Source organism: Anolis carolinensis, chromosome 1 (assembly GCF_035594765.1).
Source record: "Anolis carolinensis isolate JA03-04 chromosome 1, rAnoCar3.1.pri, whole genome shotgun sequence".
In the NCBI taxonomy this organism is placed as follows: Eukaryota; Metazoa; Chordata; class Lepidosauria; order Squamata; family Dactyloidae; genus Anolis; species Anolis carolinensis.
The window spans coordinates 102,320,986-102,345,704 of NC_085841.1; the positions used below are offsets into that span (position 1 = coordinate 102,320,986).

Sequence of the window (24,719 nt, forward strand, 5' to 3'; positions counted from 1 at the left end):
CGGCCATGAAAGCCTTCGACAACAAATCGATAATATTATTAAACAGATAGAAGAACCCATCACTGGGATCTCTAGGGAAATAGATACATCAGATGGATAGATAGACAGACAGACAGATAGATGATCCATGGCATCACCTTCCCCAAAATACCTGGCAATGAGATCGCTAGATAGATAAGTTTAAAATGGATGGACAAATAGATAAAGACAACACATGGAACTGATCAGTTTCGATGTGGTGTCTCTATTCATTCAATCAATCAATCAAGACTTTATTATGGTCCATGACGAGCACAGAGAGAGGCACTGGGGAATGGGGAAATGGGGAAACACCGTTCCATTGGGAGGCAATCTGTCATGGTTTGCAAAGGCACTGTGCTGTGTGTGTTAAGTGGAAAATGAAGTGCATGAAGCCGATTGGATGCGCCTGCAAAGACCTGGGGATTGGCTTGATACTGTTTCTGTTCTGCTGCTGCAGTATCAATTTGGACAAGTTTTTCAGTGCTGGCTGAGTACTGCTAAAAAAAGAGCATTGCCTTGCTATTTTGAGGCCTGTTTGCTGCTGAGAAAAGAGGGTGAAGAACCAGGACTATAGCTCTGAAGCATTAGAGGGACTATTGTAAATACAGTAGAGTCTCACTTATCCAACGTAAACAGGCCGACAGAACGTTGGATAAGCGAATATGTTGGATAATAAGGAGAGATTAAGGAAAAGCCTATCAAACATCAAATTAGGTTATGATTTTACACATTAAGCACCAGAACATCATGTTATACAACAAATTTTACAGAAAAAGTAGTTCAATACACAGTAATGCTATGTAGTAATTATTGTATTTACGAATTTAGCACCAAAATATCATGATATATTGAAAACATTGACTACAAAAATGGCTTGGATAATCCAGAAGCTTGGATAAGCGAGGCTTGGATAAGTGAGACTCTACTGTACTACTGTTTCTCTTTGTAATGAGTAAAGTTCCTGTATTTTTGTTCTGCAAACCTGAGTGGCATGTTATTGTTCTGCGGATGACTCTGGATCACGGGCACATGTAAGAGCTTCCCTTTATCATCATCAATCTGCAATAAGTCATAAAAAAGATTAGAAAACCTGAAGGTGCCCAAACACCAAAGGGCTTTCACCCTGGCAAGATGCCATGCCCTCCCATTGGCTGTATTGGAGGTCAGATATTCGAAGACCCCCTTCAAGGAGAGATTATTCTCATGTGAGACACACAGAAACAACCAAACCTGTGCTCCTTCAATGAATGTTCTACAGAGACGTTAGAACTAATTTAATTATTCTATGGCTTCTTAAATATCCAGGGCACACCAGAAAAATTTATACAACCCTGCTGCTCTCAGACTCTAGCACTACAATAACTTACAGTGTTGCTAGGTTCTGCACTGCAGTACTTTAAATTCGATGGATTATGATCAACCCCGCAGCGCAGCACCCTGATAAGAGCACGGTTGAAACAACCTGTTGCAGCTGAGGTTTTACTGGACTTGCAATGAGACCCTCCCTCTCCCTCTAGTGCTTCCCTAGTGTTTTGACTCCTATCAGACCCCCCCCCCCCCCTTGGTCCCATAACAGCTTTGTTAAACATGTCTTTGAACAGTACTTTTTTTTTAAAAAAAAACTATTTTGTAATATTTTTCAGGTATGCCATGGGCACGGTGAGGTATCTGTTAGCTTCACTAACACTAAAGGCTGGGATGCAGGCTAAGTCTGATTGGTGCTCTATGTCCAGGATCCGTTGCTTAATGAGATCCTTGGCTTGGTCCCATCCCATGCTTAGTAATTGTCCTTGGGAGAAGCCTAGTGTTGCGATCTTTACTGCCACTGTTTTAGTCCAAGTTGTCCCTCATGGTTAGAGGGGCAAGACCACGTGGGAAGAAGGATAGGCATAGCCAGTAGTTGAGAATGGCTATCCATACTCTGGCCTCCACTTTGATGAAGCCTGTCTCCAATTGCAGGGTGGTGTCTATTTACCAAGGTTTCGGTAGTAGACACCATCGCACTAGTCAAACAGAATTTCCCAGAAGACATCACAGCCCTGTTTCACCATTGTCTCACCACAAGCTATTCTCAGTGGGGCAATGAATTCTATGAACAGAAAGATGGAGTAGCCATGGGGAGCCCTCTCAGCCCAGTTCTATATGGAACAAGCCCTGGAAACAGCACTAAAAAACCGCTGTATGGTTCAGATTTGTGGATGACACCTTCACCATTTGGAGCCATAGAGAAGAAGAACTAAATAAGTTCCTAGACCACCTCAGCAGCATCCACCCAAACATCCAATTAACCATGGAAAAAGAAAATGAAGGAAAACTGCCATTTCTAGACGTCCTACTCATCCGCAAACCCAATCAACAATTGGGCCACACAGTTTACGGAAAACCTACACACACGGATAGATACCTACATAAAAACTTCAACCATCACCCAAGTCAAAAAAGAAGCACAATCAAAGCCCTGGCAGACTATGCAAAAAGAATCTGTGAACCCCCACCTCCAAGGAGAACTGAACTATGTAAACTGATCTCTACAGGCCAATGGAGACTCCACCATGGACATCAGAAAAGCTGTAAGGCCAAGAACAAGCCATGAGAGTAAAGACAAAGATCTACCCAGAGGAAAAGTGTTCCTACCATACATCAAGGGAACTACTGACCACACAGGGAAGCTGATGAAGAAACACAACCAACAAACTATCTACAGGCCCACTAAGAAAATCCAACAAATACTATGTTCAGCAAAGGACAAGAGGGATCCTCTCACCTCTGCAGGAGTCTACTGTATATCATGCAGCTGTGGACAAGGCTACATAGGAACCACCAAACACAGCATTGCCCAATCATGAATCAAGAAACATGAAAGGCACTGCAGACTAACTCAGCCAGAGAAATCAGCCATAGAAGAGTTTGATGAACCAACCTGGACACTCAGGGCCAGCCAACACCTCCCAACAAAGGATTCCCCCAGGCAGGAAGCAGCCAGGCTTTGAAGCTGCAAGGCCATTCAATGCTAATCAAGCTGGTCGATTGCAACATTCACACTTGCCTCAAACAGACAAGACTTCTTTCTCCCATACTGGACATACCACAGATATATAAACCCCACTTGCCTAGTTTCCAACAGACCTCACAACCTCTGAAAATGCTCGCTATAGATGTGGGTGAAACTTCAGGAGAGAATGCTTCTGGAGTATGGCCATACCACCTGGAAAACTCACAGCAACCCAGATAGATAGTTACTTTCTGTTGCATTGCCATCCGCAAAGAATCCGCCAGTGGGATCTCTCAGGAAAGAGACAGAGAGGTAGATAATAGACAGATAAATCACAGTGATCTCAAGGGACATAGATAAATCAGATGGATGGGTGGATGGATGGATGGATGGATGGATGGATGGATGAATGGATGCTTCATGGGACCACCTTTGCCACAGAACCCAGCACCGGGATCTCTAGGGAAAGAGATAAATTAGGTTGATTGATTGATTGATAAATAGATGTTCCATGGCACCAACTTCCCCCAGAAAATCTGCCAGTGAGATCTTTAGATAGATTAGGTAGTTTAGAAAGATATATAGATATTTCTGTGGTGTAGCCCTCCCCGAAGAACCCACCACTGGAATCTCTGGGGAAAGAGACAGAGAGGTAGATATTGGACAGATAAAAGAACCCATCACAGGGATCTCTAGGGAGAATGATAAATTAGATGGGTGGATGCATAGATTATAGATACTTTCTGTGGCACTGCCTTCCCCAAAGAACCCACCACTGGGATCTCTAGGGAAATAAAGACAGATTGGATAGATCTGTCCCATCATGGCAACTTTCCCAAAAGAGCTCAACACAGGGATGATAGATGATAGATAGATAGATAGATAGATAGATAGATAGATAGATAGATAGATAGGGGGGGGGGGGAGAGATTGAAGGAGAGAGAGATGATAGATAATGTTTCATGGCACCACTTTCACCAAAGAACCTGCCACTAGGATCTCTAGGGGAATAGATAGATAGATAGATAGATAGATAGATAGATAGATAGATAGATGGATGGATGGATGGATGGATGGATGGATGGATGGATGGATGGATGGATGGATGGAGACAGATAGTTCTTTTGGAGAAGGCAGTGCCATAAAACATATATCTGTCTAACTATCTATCCATCCATTATTATGTTTATTTATACCCTGCTTTTCTCCCCACAAGGAGACCAAAAGTGGCTTTTAATAAAAAGTTATTTTAAACAATTCAGCAAAAACAGTATAGCACACCCTACTCTGTCTTTTTAAAACTTTCTTCACTAAAGCCCTGTCTGAATGGGAAGGTTTTAACCTGTCAATGGAAGGACTCAAGGGAACTCCTGAAAGGGAGTCCCAGGGTCTAGGGGCCATCACCGAGAAGGTCCTCTATCGTGTCCCCACCAACAGTGGTATAGTTCTTTAGATGGTCAGTTTGATCTAAATCACACAACCTTTTCTTGGACTCCTTTTGTCTTCCAATACTTTGTTCCTCTGCTAAGGTGAAACTATAAAACATTATGTTCCATAACAATATGATAAAATAATGTGCTGCAGACCTTCCTTGCCAGTGTTATGTCTCTACTCTTCACTATTTTATCAAGATTGGTAATTGCGCTCCTCCCAAAATGTAAATGTTTTGTTTAAGTAAAAGACTTGTTGTACATGCCAAATAAAGGAATAGATGGTAGTCACTCCTAGACACCTTTGACGGAAGGTTTGCCTTTATCAAATTGTCAGAAGTGGTGTCTTTTCTAATGGAGAAAATCCTCCACTTCCCCCTCCCTCCCTCCCTCCCTTCTTTCCATCCTTTTCCAGTATGGAATGAATGAACAGAAACAGCTGTATATCTACAGATCAGAGTTCCTTTCCCATCACAGAAAGCATAATGGGTTAAACCCTCGTCCTGGCAAGACTGTTGACTGAAAGGCCAGTGGTTCGAATCCAGGGAGCAGGGTGAACTCCCATCTGTCAGCTCCAGCTTCCCATGCAGGGACATAAGAGAAGCCTCCCACAGGATGGTAAAACATCTGGGCATCCCCTGGGCAATGTCCTTGCAGACGGCCAATTCTTTCACACCAGAAACGACTTGCTCAAGTCACTCCTGACACGAAAAAAAAAAATCACCGAAGGCAATATTATATTCTTAAAGAATTCAGAAATACCATAACTAGATCAGTTTTTAAACTCACAGGAAATCAAATTAAAGTTGAAATAGGATGCCTGTCATTGGAGATGTTCAGTTGGGTGAAAAGCTATCAGCAAAGAATATTTAATTTTAAAAGGAAGAGGATTTATTTAAAAAGATCATTTATAACCAGTAATATGGTTGTGGTGTTTTCCTTGGTGACAGCCAAGAACAGTTACCCAACCTGATGGACGACAACATCCATCATTGACGTGCTTCCTTGAGGTGATGGATATCTTAATCTAAGACATTTGGAGAGTTCCACGGTGGTGATGGTTATATGGCTTGAATCCCATTCAGAGCAAAGAGTCTCACTTCTCTAAAAATTCAGCTGCCCACAATCAAAATCTAATTCCTGTCGTCCTTTCACACTGCACAATTATAGCACTGGGGTTCTACTTTAATTGCCATGGCAACATCCCATGGAGTGCTGGGACTGGCTATTTTGGATGGAGCATGTAGGATTATCAGACAGAGGTTCCTCTGGTTCCTCTGCTGAAACTACAATTTTCAAAATACCACAGTTATACAATCATAGCTCTTAAAGTGGAATCATTGTGCTATAATGATAGAATGTGACACTGAACAAAATTTTTATACTTTCATGCACAAATGAAACAAAAATGGAAAATCAATTATCTCTGGATTAATCCTGAACAGTAAAGCAATGACTAAGATTGGCTTGAGTAAACTGAGTGTCCTGCTTATTAAAACTGTTCACTTTAAATCAAATTAGCAGCCATAGTTCCCCTGCCGTGACTCATAAATGATTTTTATGACCAACTTCATTATCTGGCAGTGAAGGTTTAGCAGATTCTTTAACAGGCATTGTTATAGTCAAATGGCTTTCAGAATGAATTCTCATTTCATTATTCCTCTGCATACCATGGGACATTTCTGCCATGCTCTGCACATTGGATACATCAAAAGCTGAGGAAAAAATGGGTCATTTAGCATGTGAATATGGAATTATGAAATGTGTGTGTGTGTGTGTGTGTGTGTGTGTGTCGGTCAGAGGAGGAAAAATCAATCTTGCCCATTGTCTCAGACAGCAAAATATTTCATAGCATGTCTTGGAAAAAAATACGATTTAATGACGAGGATGTAGTTAATCTTCTTCCAGAGTGACTGAGCAATGTTGGATACTGCTGGTATCTCCCACCCAACAAAATGGTGTCTCTTTCCTCCCCAAAATAATTAAGAGTAGAGGATTGCTTTGTTATCAAGCAAATTTAAGAGATTGCGGGTAGTAAGATCCGGACTGCGAATAGCGGAACCCTGGAGCGTGAATACTGAGTCCTATTAAGCGGGTGGCCAGTACTAGTCATGGCTGCCTGTGGATTCATATGCCTGGCAAGACAAAGAAGCTGAACCTGATGTTCCCCAATTATGAAATCTCACCAAATTGAAGAAGAAGGCATCAAGGTATTTTATTCAAGTCAGCTGATTTGGATGCCAGCTCACGGTAAGCTGCAAAAGAAAGCTGAGATACCATACATTGCGTTGAGATAGCCATACCAGGTAATAAATGTCTTTTATTATGTCCAAGTAGCTGCACAAAGGATGGTAGTCCAAACTCAGGCTCCTGTTGTCTTCTGCAAAGCTGGGTCCATGTGGCCAATAGAGATGGATTTGCCCCGAAGATTATGGGGGCTTGGATCCTTTTATGATTGAGATGATGCCCAGGAAAACTGCTGGAGTGGGTTCCTGGGTCATGGGGTGCTGACAAAAGGTCACCAGGGTCTTGATCGGGGGCATACTCCTCCAAATGGTGTTTTATGTAAGGACATAAAATATATGCATTCAAAGGGTAAACATTGGGGATCCGTGGATACTGGAGACTCCCAGCAGAGGGAACCAGGGCACCCATGGGGTTGGTATGGGGTTCAGTGGGATGAAGGGTCGGTGAATTATAAGGAAAAGAGAGGGAAAAAGCCTTGTTCCGAGAGCTGTGGGGGCCGTGTGGACCATATGGTCACTGGGGCCGGCGGCGGGAGATAAAAATGAGAGAGTGGCACACAGAAGGCAAGGAAGATACAAAGAGGCAAGAATAGAGGATAGTGCACATATATTGAAGGGTTATTTGGTAATAAACTAATAAAAAAGGGAAAGATTGTTGCAAAAAATATCCCACGCACTGGTAGCTGCTGCTGGGCTCCTCCATATCTCCGATCGTTCGCACAACCGATTCCCGTGAGACAGCAGGTTCCTGCTTTCTGCAGCTCTCTCAGTTGCAGCTCCAACTATATAATTATTAATAATTTGACCCGGGCCGGTCGGGGGGGGGGGGGGCATCATGCTTGACACAGCTTGGCTTAGCTTCTTGAAAAATTAATTCTTGATTTTTCTTGCTAATTTTCCCTCATCCCAAGGCATTACGCTCTCCTGCACCGTTTATGTGTGTGTGTGTGTGTGTGTGTGTGTGTGTGTGTGTAGTATGCTATTTCATAAATACTGCAGAAAATCTGTCCTGCATGCCTTGCCTTTGATGGTTGCCCTGAGGGCTTCTCTAGCTCACATTAAGCAGGTGTTGAATGTAGTCAAAAAGGAAATAGCAATGGAATTAAGTGCCAGTTATTTTTAATATCCTTATTAGCTATGACAGATACACATTCCATCAGCAAATGTTAATTAGTTTGAATTATTTGCTTACTTTTGTATTCTCGGGTGTTTTGCTTCTGATTAATTGCTTTACCACTTGGAATGAATGTTCTTCTGTCTAATTAATAGTGCTTAATTCTGTAGATCTGTTCTGGGTTAATACAGTTAGTTTTCAATAGGGAAATGCAGGAAGGTTTTCCCATTTGTGCGCTCAAGAAATGTTATTTAGATTGTATTTGGGATTACAGTGCAAGACAAACTCTCCCGGGAAAACAGTCCACTGAATGCATTTCTAAGTACCTAAGCCCAATGCAGTTGTACTAATTTTAAATGAAATGTAAAGTACTCTCATTACTGCTGAAAAAACAACATTTGTTTATGGCAGTGGCACAATATGGTAAGTACACACATGGAACTAATAGTACCATAGTTGCTGATGAACTATTACTCCTATCATCCCTCACCACTGGCCAGGTTTATGGGAGTTTATGGGAGCTGGAATCCAGTAACATCTGATCACTCAGGTGACCCTGAAAGGCTGGATTTATACTCCCATATAATCTAGCTTCAGAATACAGATTGAATGCATTGAACTGGATTATATAAATCTACACTGCCATATAATTCAGGTCAATGCAGTTAATCTGCATTCTGAAACTGGATTTTATGACAGTGTAGAACCAGCCAGAAACACATGATAAAGACTGAGGGTGCATCTACACTGTACAATTAATGCAATTTGACACCACTTTAACTGCCAATGCTCAATTCTATGAAATCATTTCAGTTACAGTCTTTCAATGTATCTGCCAAATAGTGCTAGTGCCTCAACAAACTACCACTTAATTGTTCCTTTGCATTGAGTCATGGCAGTGAAAGTGATGTCAAAGTGCATTAATTCTACAGTGTAAATGCACCATTAGTAAAGGAGCCCCCAATGGTGCAGTGGGTTAAACTGCTGAGCTACTCAACTTGCTGACCGAAAAGTCAGCAGTTCGAATCTGGGGAACGGGGTGGGCTCCTGCTGTTAACCCCAGCTTCTGCCAACCTAGCTGTTCGAAAACATGCAAATGTGAGTAGATCAATAGGCACCGCTCCAGTGGGAAGGTAACGGCACTTCATGCAGTCATGCCAGCCACATGATTTTGGAGGCGTCTATGGACAATGACAGGTCTTCAGCTTAGAAAGGGAGATGAGCATCAACCCCCAGAGTTGAACACGACTAGACTTAATGTCAGGGGAAAACTTTTACCTTTACTTTGCCCTTAGTAAAAGGGCTCCAAAGCAATCTGAAAAAGAATATTATTCCAACCAATGTTTCATTGTGACTGACATAATTTGAGGCCACAAACTCTGTCTAACTTGGATTGTATGGTATGTGGCAGCCAGTCATTTCACAGCAGAGTGAGCATAATTTTCAAGTCCTGAAACCCTTCAGGTCTATATAGACATTGCCAAAAATCTCCCCAATGTTAAAAATAATCAGTGGGAAAAACTGGATTTGAAAAACAGGTCCTTTTATCTTAGTGCCAGCCAGGGAATTGCTGCAAGGCCCACTCTTTCGAGAAGCAGAAAAAAAGAGAGTTTGGAGCTACTGAGGGCCAGGGAAAAGAAAACGGCCTCCAAGGCCGTTTCACCATCATTTTAAATAGTGAATTCAGCCTTCCAAACTGTTGTCTTGGCAGCAACAAGCATCCAATAGCTATAGCCATTGCTGCCATTCTTGCTAGATCTTGCATCACACAAGGCATATGACAGCACACATGAGTTGTTAAAAGGCTTCTTCTATAGCTTCTACAGTTGGTCCAGCATTGCTGCTGGGGATTGTAAAAGACTCACTACTAGCCCAGGGGATTTTTTCCCCCTCCCAAATGTTGTGCAACTGCTTCCAAGGTTTGCTCAACTCTTTGAAATAAGAGTGTTCAACTATTTGAGACATGAGTTGCCTGTTGGTCCTAAGCCCAGGAACCCACTTACCATTCCCCCTTTCCTTGACAAGCACCCCCTAACATGTCTACCACCTCTCCCAATATGGCAGAATCCCAATTAATCCACTGGCACCAGACTTCTTCCTTTTAAAATGCTTGTTTCTTCTCCTCCTTTCCCACCTTGTCCTCAATTGCTCTAAACCAATGGTTCCCAACCTGTGGTCCATGGTTCACCAATGGTCCACAAGAACTAACATATGGTCTGCAGCCTCACCTTTACTACTACGGATAATGATACAGCCCAACCATTTTTTTCTTTGTCTTCATGTTTAGCCCTGTTCCTGGGGTTATTTAGGGTGCTGATTCAGAAAATTGCATTGGATAGACATCATCAGCTCTAGATTATTAATGATTTTCTGTGGGCGAGCAGATGGCGACCACTGTATCAGAAACTAGAGCTGATGTGGTCTATCCAATGCAATTTTCTAAATCAGCACCCCAAATAACCAAACCGAATCTAAAGTTGACCAAAAACTGATTCGTAACTCTTTTGGTACTAATGTTGGAGAATAGTCCCTGGTCAATGTGGTCCCTGGTAAATAAAAGTTTAGGGAACCACTGTTCTAAACTAAGCTCAGTCCAAAAGTCAATTAACTCAGCAGGAAGGAGATGATGGGCAGAATCTCACCCTTATCAATTTTTTTTCGTGTCAGGAGCAACCGGAGTTGCTTCTGGAGTGAGAGAATTGGCCGTCTGCAAGGACGTTGCCCAGGGGACACCCGGATGTTTTGATGTTTTACCATCCTTGTGAGAGGCTTCTCTCATGTCCCCGCATGGAGCTAGAGCTGATAGAGGGAGCTCATCTCTCCCCGGGTGGGATTCGAACCTGGCAGCCTTCAGGTCAGCAACCCAGCCTTCAAGTCACAAGGCTTTTATCCCCTAGGCCACTAGAGACTCCACACCCTTATCAATAGGCTTGGGCAAAATCAAACTGTTTCAGACTCTCTTAGCAGGTCTCTTCTCCCTCATTAATATTTTTTTGCTATTTTGACTACACTCTGATGACACGAGGCCACATGTGGAGGATGTATCCATATATCCACACCTTCACAATGAGTTAGAGAGCCCCAGGACCTGCTAGAAATATGTGTAAAAGGGTGTTGCAGACCTTAAGGCCACCTCACATACAAAACCTCCAGCATCACTGTGAGATTGATCTTCATTCTTAGAGAAGTGCTATATTTCCTCAAGAATTCAGCCAGCTCACTCAGGCTTTACAACCCTAATTAGTAATCGATTCACCATAAAGAACAGAAAAAAATGGAATTTGGGAAGGTATTCTTTTCATGTCAGGAGTGACTTGAGAAACTGCAAGTCTCTTCTGGTGTGAGAGAATTGGACATTGCCCAGAGGATGCCCGGATGTTTGATGTTTTACCATCCTTGTGGGAGGCTTCTCTCATGTCCCCGCATGAGGAGGTGGAGCTGACAGAGGGAGTTCACCTGCTCTCCCCAGATTCAAACCACCGACCTGTCAGTCATCAGTCCTGCCGGCACAAAGGTTTAACCCACCGCGCAACCCGAGGACTCTGTTTGGGGAGGTGAGATGTAGTATCATATTGGCTATTGTAGCAACCAAACTTCTTAAGTTAAGAATCCAAATCCTTAGTTTTATGATTCAGTGGCATGCTGCTGTGTGCAGACTTCAGGAATAAGAGCAACAGTAATAGTAATAATAATAATAATAATAATAATAATAATAATAATAATAATAATAATAATAATTGTATTTATACCGGAACATTTCCACCAAACTGAGCCCTAAAACAGTGTACAGTTTGAAGCATATACAATCCAGCAAAAATATACAATGATCAACATTAACATAAGATCAAACTTTTCACAATATTAAAACTATTTGAAACATATTATTTGAAGAAAGATAAAAATTAATTTAAAACCACTGAGTAAAAACATACTCTCAAAAACCTATTCTTTAAAAACCGTCAGTGAAGATCTCATCCTTCTCGTTGGTTCAGAGATCTCAAGTGCAGATGACAAAACGAAGACCTGTTCTGCAATCTAAACTCTCATAGGCTTCCAGGCTATTTCCAGATTTTGGGGTGGGAATGTCCGAGAGCCAATAGGGAAGGGACATAAAAATCTCTGGAGCCATGCCAACCAAAGATTCTTTACGGCTGAAGTTTCAAGACACAAAGATATTCAACATGCAGAAGCCAACAGGAGTTGAATTTCATGTTTAAACTGAGGCTGATCATCAACCTTCACTGAGCTGGAGAACAGAAGGCTCCTTAAGTGCCGGTCAAATGGACACGCTGCCCTCCAACATCTCCCCCCTTCTTAGGATAGGCCGGCAGCTGCCCCACTCTTCCTAATGCCATTGATGGGCACGTTCCCCAGAATTTGCAATTTCCCTATTACAATATGGAGAGCAGCTCATGGTTTCATAAACCTGAGCAGGGAAGGAAACTGTCCGAGATAAAATTTGGTGCAGAACGTTTTGCAGACATACTTTAAAACCACTCTAGCAACACTCACTTCTTTTTCATGTGAGTCTCATTTTGCATAATAATAAAACATCTTGGGAACACATTTTGGCCACCAGATAGCAGCACCTTCCCATGAACAGAATGATAATCGAAGGTCTGATCCCCTACAAGGCACTGGATTCTACCTTATCTTATCTGGAAGTTAAGCAGGGTTGGTTATGGTTAAGACTTGGATGGAACACAACCAACAAATACCTGTAGGCTATATTTCAGAAGAAGGAACTAGCAAAACTATCTCTGAGTAAACTTATGAAATTCACAGGGTCACCTTAAGTAGACAGGTTACTTGAAGGTGTATAACATGTGTTAATGATTTTCCATCAACTTTTTTTTAAAAATTAATTTTAACACAAACAATCTAATTCACAATAGAAGTAATAAAAATATAGGAAAATGCAGAAAAAAGAAACAAAAAGAAAAGAAGAAATTACATATATAGAGGGGGGGAGCACTAAAACTAAAGTAAAATTAGCTGAATGCTAATTACTAATGAATAGAAACACAAAAGGGCTCTCTCTGTCCCCCAGCTCAAACTCTTTGGAAACATGGGGGAGGGGGGGGGAGAGGAAAAATCCACCATTGCAGATACAGCTAAATAATCCAACTGGAATTATTAGTAAACATGGTCACATTAGATTTTTTTTATTGCTCAAAAAGTCCTTATATATGTGTTGTCGAAGGCTTTCATGGCTCAGATCTCTGGGTTGCCGTGAGTTTTCTCGTCTGTAAGGCCATGTTCCAGAAGCATTCTCTCCTGATGTTTCACCCACATCTATGACAGGCATCCTTACAACCTCTGAGGATGCCAGTCATAGATGTGGATGAAACATCAGGAGAGAATGTTTCTGGAACATGGCCATACAGACCAGAAAACTCACAGCAATCCAGTCCTTATATAGTCTGCAATCTTCAAAAAATGATCAACAGTTCTTTGATGACTCTTGATCAAGGATACGTTAGCAACATTTCAGTAAGAATTCTACCTAATAGGCTTGGTTTATGTTCTCAGATCAGTCTTTGATGTCATTTTCACTGTTTGTCCCTGTTGTTAAGGCTGTAACCCTATGGCACAGTATATACTGTACTTCCTATGCAAAAGGTCTCGGATTTTGTCTTCAACATCTCGAGATATGGCTAAAAATGTCTCCTGCCTGAAACCCTGAATACTGCATAAATAATGATGAGCATTTCTTTATTTCAGGTGATACAGAAGGCTTCTAAGTGTTGTTGATGTGGCTGAACTATTCTGCAAATAAATATGGAAAAGGTCAATGTCAATTGGAGGTTGATGTGAGGAAGAATCCGAGCAGCTATACCAGTAAGTGTGCAGACAAATTAATATAACAAGTAAATGTTGGTTTGATTTTATTGATTTTAAATTAAACATATTTTTATTTGTAGTTACATTGATCTGTATACAACATCATAAAGAGGATTCTGTTCACTGCAGCTATTCTAGAAATGATGCTGTCCAGACCAAAAACCTTTTTCAGAAACTGCTTTGGAATGTCAGTGCTTTGAGTTCATAGACTCCCTTGTTATATATTAGGAACAATTCAGAAAAATTAGCAACAACAACAACCACACTATTGAATTTTTTTCCAGAAGTGAGCACTGCTGTTTTAAATGGAATCTGTGATTGTACTTAACACAAGTCCTAATAAAACTAAAATTAATAGAACAATAAAGAACAGCCCCTGGTGGCACAGCCAGTTAAATTGCTGAACTGCTGAACTTGCTGAACAAAAAGTTGGTGGTTCGAATCCAGTCATTGGTTTGAATCCGGGGAGCGGGGTGAGCTCCTGCAGTTAGCCCCAGCTTCTGCCAACCTAGCAGTTCGACAACATGCAAATGTGAGTAGATCAATAGATAACGCTCTGGTGGGAAGGTAATGGTGCTCCCCCCTCAATGGGAATCAATAATGAATCACAATGGTACTCCATGCAGTCATGCCAGCAACATGACCTTGTAGGTGTCTATGGACAACACCGGCTCTTCAGCTTAGAAATGGAGATGAGCACCAACCCCCAGAGTCAGACACAACTAGATTTAAGGTCAGGGGAAAACTTTTACCTTTAACCTAAAGAACACCATGATGCAGCTCTTGGGATATTGTGTGGTTTCCAGGCTGTATGGCTCCTGACATTTCACCTGCATCTGTGGCTGGCATCTTCAGAGGATCTGCTGTGCAGCCACAAATGCATTTGCTGTGGCGTAATTCACATTGGATCCTGTGTGCATGCATAATACTGCCCTGTTTGCACACTTCAGGTTGCATATGAGGAAATCACATCTTTTATGCCCCCCCCCCCCACACACACACATTGAAAAGAGAAATCTAACATTGGAAGGGGGAGACTTGCTTAGTGAAAGACCAAAACCAGAGTTACATTTAGAGACTTCAGAAGAACATTGTGCTATTTAAAGTTGCAGAAAAAAGAGCAGTAGACCATCATAATTAGACTGTGGTGGTTGTCAACAGCCTGGGCTAAAGATGGCACAGGGGCAGCCAAAAATGGCCCTCTGCACTGAGAGCAAATGCTGCTTTGAGGTGGTGGATCTCACCACAGATTCCAGAACATAGCATATGCTCCACCACAACCAAATTATAGCCCTTTGGCTTTGCTAAACTGGCTTGAAGACCAAGGCCAGTTCACAGCCATGTTCAGGAGTCTCAATTTCCATTTGTGAAAAGATTTTTGTAAGCTGCTTTTATTTTTCATTTTTTTCTCATGTCAGGAGTGGCTTGAAAAACTACAAGTCTTTTCTGGTGTGAGAAAATAGGCCGTCTGCAAGGGCATTGCCCATGGGACGCATGGATGTTTGGATGTTTTTACCATCCTTGTGGGTGGCTTCTCTCATGTCCCTGCATGGAGCTGGAGCTGATAGAGGGAGCTCATCCACACTCTCCCCAGGTTGGATTCAAACCGGCAAGCTTCAGGTCAGCAACCCCAACCTTCACGTCATCAGTTCTGCCGGCACAAGGGTTTAGCCGACTGCACCACCATCAAATGGGGATGTTATTGAAATTGCAATGGGAAACAAGAGATACTAATAAAAAGAGCACTCCTTGGGCGTACTGAAACTTCTGAACCAGGAAGGCTCTCTCTGCAAATAATTCAGATGAAAAGAACGTCCTCGAACATAAGATCTTCAAAGGGAGAATGCAACATGAGACTATTCAAATATAATTCATCTAGCAGTCTCGTCACCTGCAGCCTGAATAGAGTTAAATTGTTTTCCTTTTTATCATATTACATGTGTTCAATAGACTGTCAGTGTCTTGATGTCTCTAACGGCATTTTCCAGTTTTGTAAATGGCCACTGTTAATAATATAAATAACACTGTGTGCTCATTCCAGATTATACAGAATTTTATTTTTTCTAAAAATAAGGAAGTAAATGTCTAAAGTAGTTGTTAAAGTGCAAGCAAAGTTATTAATTTCCTTCAAAGCCGTGCCATGGTTAACTATCAGGCATTGTAGATTTCCAGACTGTTAGAGCTGGTCTACATTATGCGTTTATAATGCTATGGTCTTCCTTAAACGGCTATGATTCTGTATTGTAGGATCCTGGGATTTGCAGTTAAGAAGGGACATTTAGAATTCTCAGCTAGAGATCTTAGGATTCCTTTGGATACAGCCATTAAAGTGGAATCGTAGCACTATATCTGCGTACCGTTAAAAGCCCTTAGAACAGTGGTTCTCAACTTGTGGATCCCCAGGTGTTTTGGCCTAAAACTCCCAGAAATCCCAGCCAGTTTACCAGTTGTTAGGATTTCTGGGAGTTGAAGGCCAAAACATCTGGGGACCCACAGGTTGAGAACCACTGCCTTAGAATGTGTAGCTGAACATCTGAAACCACACAGTGAAGGCTTAGAAAACTTACTTCTCTCCATTCACCTCTTAAGCTACTATCCTTGCTCTAGCAATGTCACCTGCATGCATCCAGGAGAGTAAATTACCGCTGAACCCCATGCTGCTCTGCAGTTGCAACTAATGAGTATTTAAAACTCTCCAAAGACAAGGTTGCTCCTGTTACTTTGAGCATGATCCCCTAGCATCCTTGTTCCCAAAATGTTTTAATCAAAGTAGTATTTCTGTATTAGTAGTAGTAGTAGTATTACTAAAAAATACAAAGTAGTGTTACTGATAAAATGCAATTCTCTCTTTCTTTTTAAAAATAATCTTTATTGAACGATTTTTCCATACATTATTAAAAAAGGGGAGGGTATAAAAAGTAGGGGGAGCATGGGGGGAAGTAGGAAGATGTGGAAGTGTGTAGGGAGAAAAAAGAAGAAGAATAACAATGAGAGGGAAAAGAAGGGAGAAAAGGACAACAGGGAAGGGGAAGTTGATGGGGGAGAGGGGTTGCTTCTGGATCAACTCAAGAGCGGGGTGCTCTTTTTGTCTTGATTTCCAGCAGTTTATTTTCTCCACTCTCTTGGTTCTGCTACTTGATTGAGTCTCGTTTTGTTGGGAAATATTTCTTCTTTTTGAATATATAACTTTAAGTTGGATCCTTTTCCTTAGGTCTCTACTTTTCTCTGTGTTAAGAAATTGTCTAGTTGCTTCCAGACGGTTTCTTTTCTTGCTTTTCCGTGTTGTTTGGAAATAAGATAGGTGAGCCTGTCCATATTCTTTATCTCGGCTACTTTCATTAGCCATTTGTCTCTTGCGGGTGTCTTGTTTTGTCTCCAATACCTCGCATACATTATTCCTGCTACTGTAGTTTTTTTTTTTTCCGTCATTGGTTCCTGGTGGTGTTTCTGAAATGCCTAGTAAGTATAGTTCTGGTCTTTTAGGGAGATTTGAGCCTTGAATTAACTGTATGTTTTCGTGAATCATAAAATGCAATTCTCTATCCATTTCCACTTTATATTTCCATTGTGATTGCCTCTGCTTCAGAGAGTCCTTTTAAATTGTGCATGTAAAATGGACTAGTGAAGTAGTTTTCAACCTGTGGGTCCCCAGATGTTTTGGCCTTCAACTCCCAGAAATCCTAACAGCTGGTAAACTGGCTGAGATTTCTGGGAGTTGTAGGCCAAAACACCTGGAGACCCACAAGTTGAGAACCACTGGACTAGTGGTAAGCTTGGATTGAAAAATGGGATACTTCACAGAATTCAAAGCTTTTAAGGTATCAATACTTTTATGAAGCCAACAAGAAAAGCAAACAATTTATTATGCAAGCTTTCAAAACACACAGTTCCTTCTTCAGAAAAAAACAACAGTTTTTTCATTGGGAGGGGGCTGGAGAAATCACAGTCATGTTTCTACATGATGTTTTGAGACACAGTGGACCCTTAGTATCTGTTGGAATATGGTTCCAGAACTCCTCATGGGTCCTGAAATACATGCTCATGTCTTATTAAGCACAATGATATAGTAAAATGGTGTCATTTATACAAAATGATGAGTGCTGGAGAGACCCTGAGAATTTGTGAAATAGCGGGAGGCTACAGCAAAGTATGCCTATGCATAAGCATTGAGCATGGCATATGACAAAATCAAGCTTTGCTTTTTGGAGTTTTTTGCAAATATTTTTTAGTTGTGTTTGGTTGCATGAATGGGTGCAAAGCTCAGAAATTGTTGGGAATCTCTTGAGCGGTTAGACCCAAAAATAACCCTCTTTCGGGGGCGATTCCTCAAAAATACAGCAGAGTGGCAGAACCACGTTTCATATGCAGCAGAAACTTACGTGTGGTGAGCTTGGAGATGTCTTTGTTTCCCAGGATGGCAAAGGATTGCAAAGTCTCCTTGAAAGTTCAAAAAGCATTTATTGAGGTAAAAAGAAATCCATTGTAGATAGAAAAGGTTATTGGAGCTAACTAGCTCTCTAGGCTAGCCACTAAGGAAGGTAAAAGGTAAAAATAACAAAATATCTAAATAACTACATTTTGCCAGGAAAGTGGGCAAAAGGTGTCCTTCTCAGGTAGAAGACAAAGGAGGAAGAGATATGCCTGACCTGCGGGTCCAAGCCTTTGGGGCAATTTACATTCCAATTACATAGATGAAGTTGCCTCATCCCTAAAGGGTTCACATTACTATAACAACAAGGTGAGGATGTTAACAGGAAAGCAAGAGAGAAACCATGCTATCTAGGCATGCTTGGGAATACAGAGAGGGTTCCCTCAGTCTAATCCTATCCACTACATAACTAGTTGAGACTTGTGCAGTCCAGGATGATATCCAACAGAAATAGAGGAATGAATGTGGTTATAGAGGACGTGTTGGTAGAGTAGGCATACCTGGGCCCATCACAGATTATTTTTATATCTCTAGAAAGAACAAACACAGTAAATGAAGTGTCCAATACAATTTAGTTATCCATTTTAAAGTGCAAACTATATAGGTTTCACAGCGTATACAGTTAGCTGATGCAATTTCTTGCAGCGGTATGCCTATTAGCTCAGTTGACAAAAAGAACTAGACCAATTTATGGAGTATACATGCTTCAGAGGCTATTATGGTAAATTAACAACACTATCATGTTTATAGGCTGTGTAAACCAGAGCTTGGAAAAGTAGGTTTTGGAACAACAATTTTCAGAATCCCTAGCCAGCATGGCTACTAGGAGTTATAGTTTAAAAACATAGTTTCCCAAAGTCTTCAGTTTCCAATGCTAGAGACCTCTATTTGCAATGGTGCAGTTGATGATTTTACAGGAGAGTGTCTTTAAATGTCTATTTCATGAGAAGACATGATTCAATGGAAAAGATTAAAATGCTGAGAAAAATGTAATGCAATGGGAAAAGTGGAAGTGCGCATTACAGATGGATGGACTATGAAGAAAATCACAGACCTGAGCTGCAAGATCTGTGCATGTCTGTTGATGACCAGTCCTCTCGGGAAGATAGGGTGGAATATAAATAAAGTTTTATTATTATTATTATTATCATTATTACCAGTTGACTTGGATGCCTCACATTCAAAGGATCAGCATTTTTTAAAAAAAACTTCACATCAATATATGGTAAGTGATCGCATTTTCTACTTTAAGGTCTACTGAGGAGGCCCTTTTCACGCTCCCGTCACCGTCTCAAGCACGGTTGGTGGGGACGAGGGAGAGGGACTTCTTGGTGGTGGCCTCTCGGCTCTGGAACTCCCTCCTGAGAGAAATTAGATCAGCCCCCACCCTGGCCACCTTCCAGAGAGACCTGAAAACTTGTGCCTTTGACTAATTCTGTTACAACTTGACTGAGTCCTTCTACCTCCACCTTATACCCAACCTCTGCACTTTGTTACTGGCCCATCTTACCAGTGGTCTTGCAATATATTGCACATGCCACTGCCCAATTCTGAACATGCCCACTGAGCTTGGCAATTGGTTATTGGTTGTTCAGCTTATGTGTTATGATATTTTATATGTGTTTATGTATTAATTTGTTGTAATTGGAATGTATTTTATGTTGATGTTTTATTGTTGTACTATCAGGCTTGGTCCCCATGTCAGCTGCCCTGAGTCCCTTCAGGGAGATGGGGTGGGATATAAGAATAAAGTTGTTGTTGTTGTTGTTAGCCCTAAAGCAGTGGTTCTCAACCTGTGGGTCCCCAGATGTTTTGGCCTTCAACTCTCAGAAATCCTAACAGCTGGTAAACTGGCTGGGTTTTCTGGGAGTTGTAGGTCAAAACACCTGGAGACCCACAGGTTGAGAACCACTGTCCTAAAGGCTGATCTGGCCTTGGGAGCCACACAGGATCAGATCTGGTTAGTACTTGGATGGGAGATAGCCAATACATACGAGCTGCTCTAGGTTAGGGAAAAGAATGAGCAAAACCACCCCTGAGTATTCCTTGCTTAGGAAAACCCCATGAAATTCATAGGGCCACCATACGCCCATGGGTGACCCGAAGGTATATATACACAAACACATGGTAAGCCAACCTTATAGCATTTGAGGTCCTTGGGCTCATTCTCATGAATGGGACCCTAGACACATACCTCAAAGCCCTGTTATAATGATATTTTTGAAAGAGCTTCATGTGTGCATGCCAGCTGGAAAAAGCAAAAATAAAGCATATTTGACCTTACATAAGTCCCAGTCAGCACACTTAATAGTAAGGAACTGTTGGAGTTGTATTCCGACAACCCCCACATGTTCCCCACTTGCTTTCCATTCCCTTTTAAAGGCTGCTAGGTTCTAAAAACAGAACATTTAACTTTTTCTGATCAGCAAAAACAATTAGTATCGCTAATGCAGTGATAGGCAAAGTGTACTCATCCAAAGGCTGGTTTTGTTGTTGACAACCACTGCAGATTCAACTATATTTTTCAGCCAGCCTCTCTTGGAAGCCTCCAGAAGAAGCAATTTATAAATACACTAGCTGTGCCCGGCCACGCGTTGCTGTGGCTTATCGGAATCTTTTGTTGGCCAGGTGGAATAGCAGTGAATAGCCTTGCAGTCTCAACACCTGGCCGTTTTCTGGAGTTGCCGGAGCTTTTTGTTATATGAACGTAGAGGCATGGATGAGGGGTTGTGCTGCCAAGTTTAGTGTTTCTGGGATGTGTAGTTTTGTTGTTTTGTCCTAGGCCGAAATTTCATTACCCTTTTATATATATAGATTGCAGCATCCCATTCCTTCCTAACTTTCTCTTTGTCCTCCATTCTTTTCTAGTCTAATGTTCAGGGGCTGAAAAATAGGCTGTAGACCAACCACTGGTGTGGAAAATTTTCCCATGGACAACACAATAATCCCTGTATATGCTTTTTAAAATGCTAATAGTGTTCTGAATATTTATTTGAAGCTCTGCCAATTTCACTTACTGGTTGTCTTGAATGCAAAGGGTATTAATACAAATTGGCAGCCAGAGCCTCTGTTGGCATAGAGGTGGGTGGGTAGTATATACTTTACCCACTCACATTACTCACAAACATACAACTCAGTTCAACCACACCGGAGGAAGACAATCCTCATCATGTGGCTTTCCTTTTCCCCCACTGCTCCTTCTTCGTTGAAAGTGCCCTTCTCTTCTTACAGTACCCTTCAACAGGGAAACAAATAGACTCTGCATCGTGTGTCCAGCCTACGCACAGTTGTCATGGCTCTCACCCTGACAGGAAGGAGTACAGTGAAGAGAGTGACTCTTGGGATCACCCCAGAGGATTGGAGGAGGAGTGACGTCAGGCACAAGACAGGAAATCTTGGAAAACAGGACCAAAAAGAGGACCGAGCAACAAGAACACTTCCGAAAGAATGTATGTGCTAAAGGGAAAATGTTGAGTGAGATCTCTTGAATAACAAAAAAGGAGGCATGGTAGAGGGCAAAATCGGTATTATTTCAAGAAACGTTCTGCTGAAATTGCCTCCCACTGAAACCCATTAGTAGCTACTTTCTACAGGTTTACCATGCTTCCAGGGTTAAAATTGCAATGGAGTTAACTTGAAAAAAATGTGGAGTATTCGCCCTGCTAGTAGGTTGGCAATGTTAAACAAGAGAATTGGCAGGCCAGGCAGTGGATTAAATGCCACAGCTGGAATATAGAATTTGAGGGATGGCACTCTTAAGAACATAGAAACTACTGAAGCAGAGAAGCAGAAAAGAGTCCACAAGCTAACAAAACTGGGGTTGTCCATTATTATACATCCAGGTCCCCCATTGCCTGCTAGTTCCAGGCCAGGGTGATATAGTGGTTTGAGTGTAAGACTAGGATCCTGGAAAACCAAGATTTGAATTCCTGCTCAGCTACAGAAACTCAATGGGTGACCTTGGGCCAGTTTCAGGCTTAGCAAAAGTCCAGCAAACACTTTCTGAATAAAACTTGTCAGAAAAGCCCCATAATAGGTGCACAATCTATGGATGGTAGGCAAGAATAACAACACAAAAATAGTTGCAGGATGAGTACAATGGGAGATAATTCTGAGATATTTTAAAAAAATAATATCAAACTTTCTTTCTGTGAAAGGCCTCAGGGTTAATCTGTCAGGAGCCACATGCTGCCAATGGACATTCACCAAACCAGTGGAAGTACTGTTGTGGTGGTGGTGTGTCTTCATTTCCTACTTATAGCAACTACGTATAAGGCAAATCTAATATGAGGATTTCTTGGTAAGAGCCATTCAAAGGGGGCTTGCTCTTGCCTCTGAGGCTGAGAATATATGGCTTTTCCAGGGCTACCCAGTGGGTTTCCATGGTGGAGTGCGAATTCGAACCTTGGTCTCAAGAATCCAATGCTAGTCTAACTAGTGCACATGTTGGCTCTCAAGCAGAAAAGAAGCAGACTAAGATAGGAAGTGGGAAAGAAGCCACTCTCTCTCCTCCCTAGTCACTCTGATTTCTCTCTTTTTCCTCCTTCCTTCCTTGCAGTGATTCTGAGGATAAAAGGGCAAAATGAGTTCTAAGAGCCCAAGGGATGGAACTGCACGGCCAGCTTGAATGTAAGATATGTCACATAAAATCACAGACTTGGAGGAGACCAAAGGGCCATTCAGTTCAATCTCATTCTGCTGTGCAGGAACACCAAATCAAAATAATCCTGATAGATGGCCATCCAGCCTCTGTTTAAAACCTACAGAGAAGGAGACCCCACTGAGGCGGGAGGTTAAAGAACCCCAGGAAATACCATATATGGGCAGAGATGGCGACGGCTAGCGACCCGGGTGCATAAGCTCACAGAAACATGTGGTTTCTGGGAAATCATGTGTTTCTGAAGAAATGAAAGCTAAAGATAAACAAACAGCGCATGCGCACGCAGGCGCTCTGAATGATTGTGAACACGGCACAGAAAGAGTGCGGCCGGGCCGCTGATCAGCGCTGATTGGATGCAAGTCAAGCAGCGTCACAACTCTAAGCCAATGAATTTGCTTGTGGGCGGGCATAACCCGAACCCTGTAGTGTGTATAAATATTTACTCAGCCCGCCGCTGGGGGTTCTCCCTGGAAAAGCACTTATTTTGTGCGAGGGGGAACCCTAGTGGCCACTTGCCAAATAAAACTGCTTTCTTGGAAATACTCCAGTTGTCCGTCTCCAATCCCTCCACTGCGCTCAACAAGGACCATAGCACAAAGGTTCCGCTACATTTTCTGGTGACCCCGACGTGATTTCCTATAAGACGGGCCAGGAGGTTGGAGACGGATCCCGTTGGCGGGACGGCCCCAACTCAGCGGTGGGGACCGGAGGCAACTACCGTGAGACGAGAAGGGGCCCCTGAATATTGCAAGACCGGCTGCGGTGCTTGCCTCTGATGCCAACGCCGACTGACGGTGGGAGCTGCAACACCAGCGAGGTTCCATAGAAACCAGCCAGGAGGGAAAAGGATCCAGGGAAAAGCCCAGGGGCGAAGGTTGGTCCGACGTCTACAGAAATCTGGCAAGTATAGTGGTTGCATGAGACATTAAGGGAACACCGGCGCCGGGAGGGACACAAAAAAAGTTCCCAGAGAGGTAGAAAGGGGCTCTGTCTTGTGTTTCCTGACGCATGCCGTTGAGTGTCCGGGTGCCCAGGCCAAGGCAGTCCCCTCTATTAGGCAGGATGGGAGGGAAAAATTCAAAGAGCTCCACTCCCTTACAATGCATCTTAGATAATTTTGGCTCTTTTGCTACCCGAGCCGTAGCAGGGAATCCAAGGGACCTGAGAGATTATAGACTGAGGAATTTGTGTCAGGGAGAATGGCCAGAGTTTGGGTTAGGTTGGCAAGTAGAAGGGACGTGGGATCTGAAACTGATCCGAACAGTGGAAGAATATTGTGCTGTGAATCATCCGAACCAGTGGGTCTATATTGCTACCTGGGAACGGGTAGTTAGAGACGATCCAGGTTGGGTTCGACAGTGCAAGAATGGCAAATGTATGGTGGTGAAGAAGGAAGGGAAAAAGAAGGAAGTTTTCCAATCCAACGAGGAGGACTACCCAGACTTACAGTTGAGTGTACAGGCCAGACAACAGGAATTATTGCCGCCACCCTTGCCACCGCCCCCACCCCAGGGAACAGTTTCCGGTGCACCTACACTAGGAACAAGACCCCCCCCCTACTCTCCAGAGTCAACCGAAGCGGCCAAGAAACACTATCCTAGCCTAGAAAAATATCAGGAGGAAACAAAGGAAAAGAAGAAGTCACAACGGATGCCCAGTGATGCTTTTCCGGCACAAACTCGGAGACATGGAGCTCCGGTGTGGCCTGGTGATTCACCGACCGGACCAGCCCTCCAGATGCCCTTGAGAACGGTGCCTGTGATAAACAACAGGAATGAGATAGTTCAAGCATACCAGGTAGTGCCTTTCAGTAGTAGTGACATTTTGAATTGAAAAAATAATACTCCACCTTATAGTGAAGAACCCCAAGCTATGGCTAGGCTATTGGAAGGGATTATGGCAACCCATAATCCCACCTGGCAAGATTGCAGACAATTGTTGAATATGTTGTTCACATCAGAAGAGAGAAGAGCAGTGTTGAAT

The 24,719-nt window shown here is 42.4% G+C and overlaps 1 protein-coding gene across 1 annotated transcript in view; it reads left to right on the plus strand.

Annotated features, from left to right (window-relative positions):
- The window catches only part of LOC134298835 (uncharacterized), a 483,127-nt gene that overhangs the window by 98,523 nt on the left and 359,885 nt on the right, over positions 1 to 24,719 (plus strand). The window lies entirely within an intron of this gene.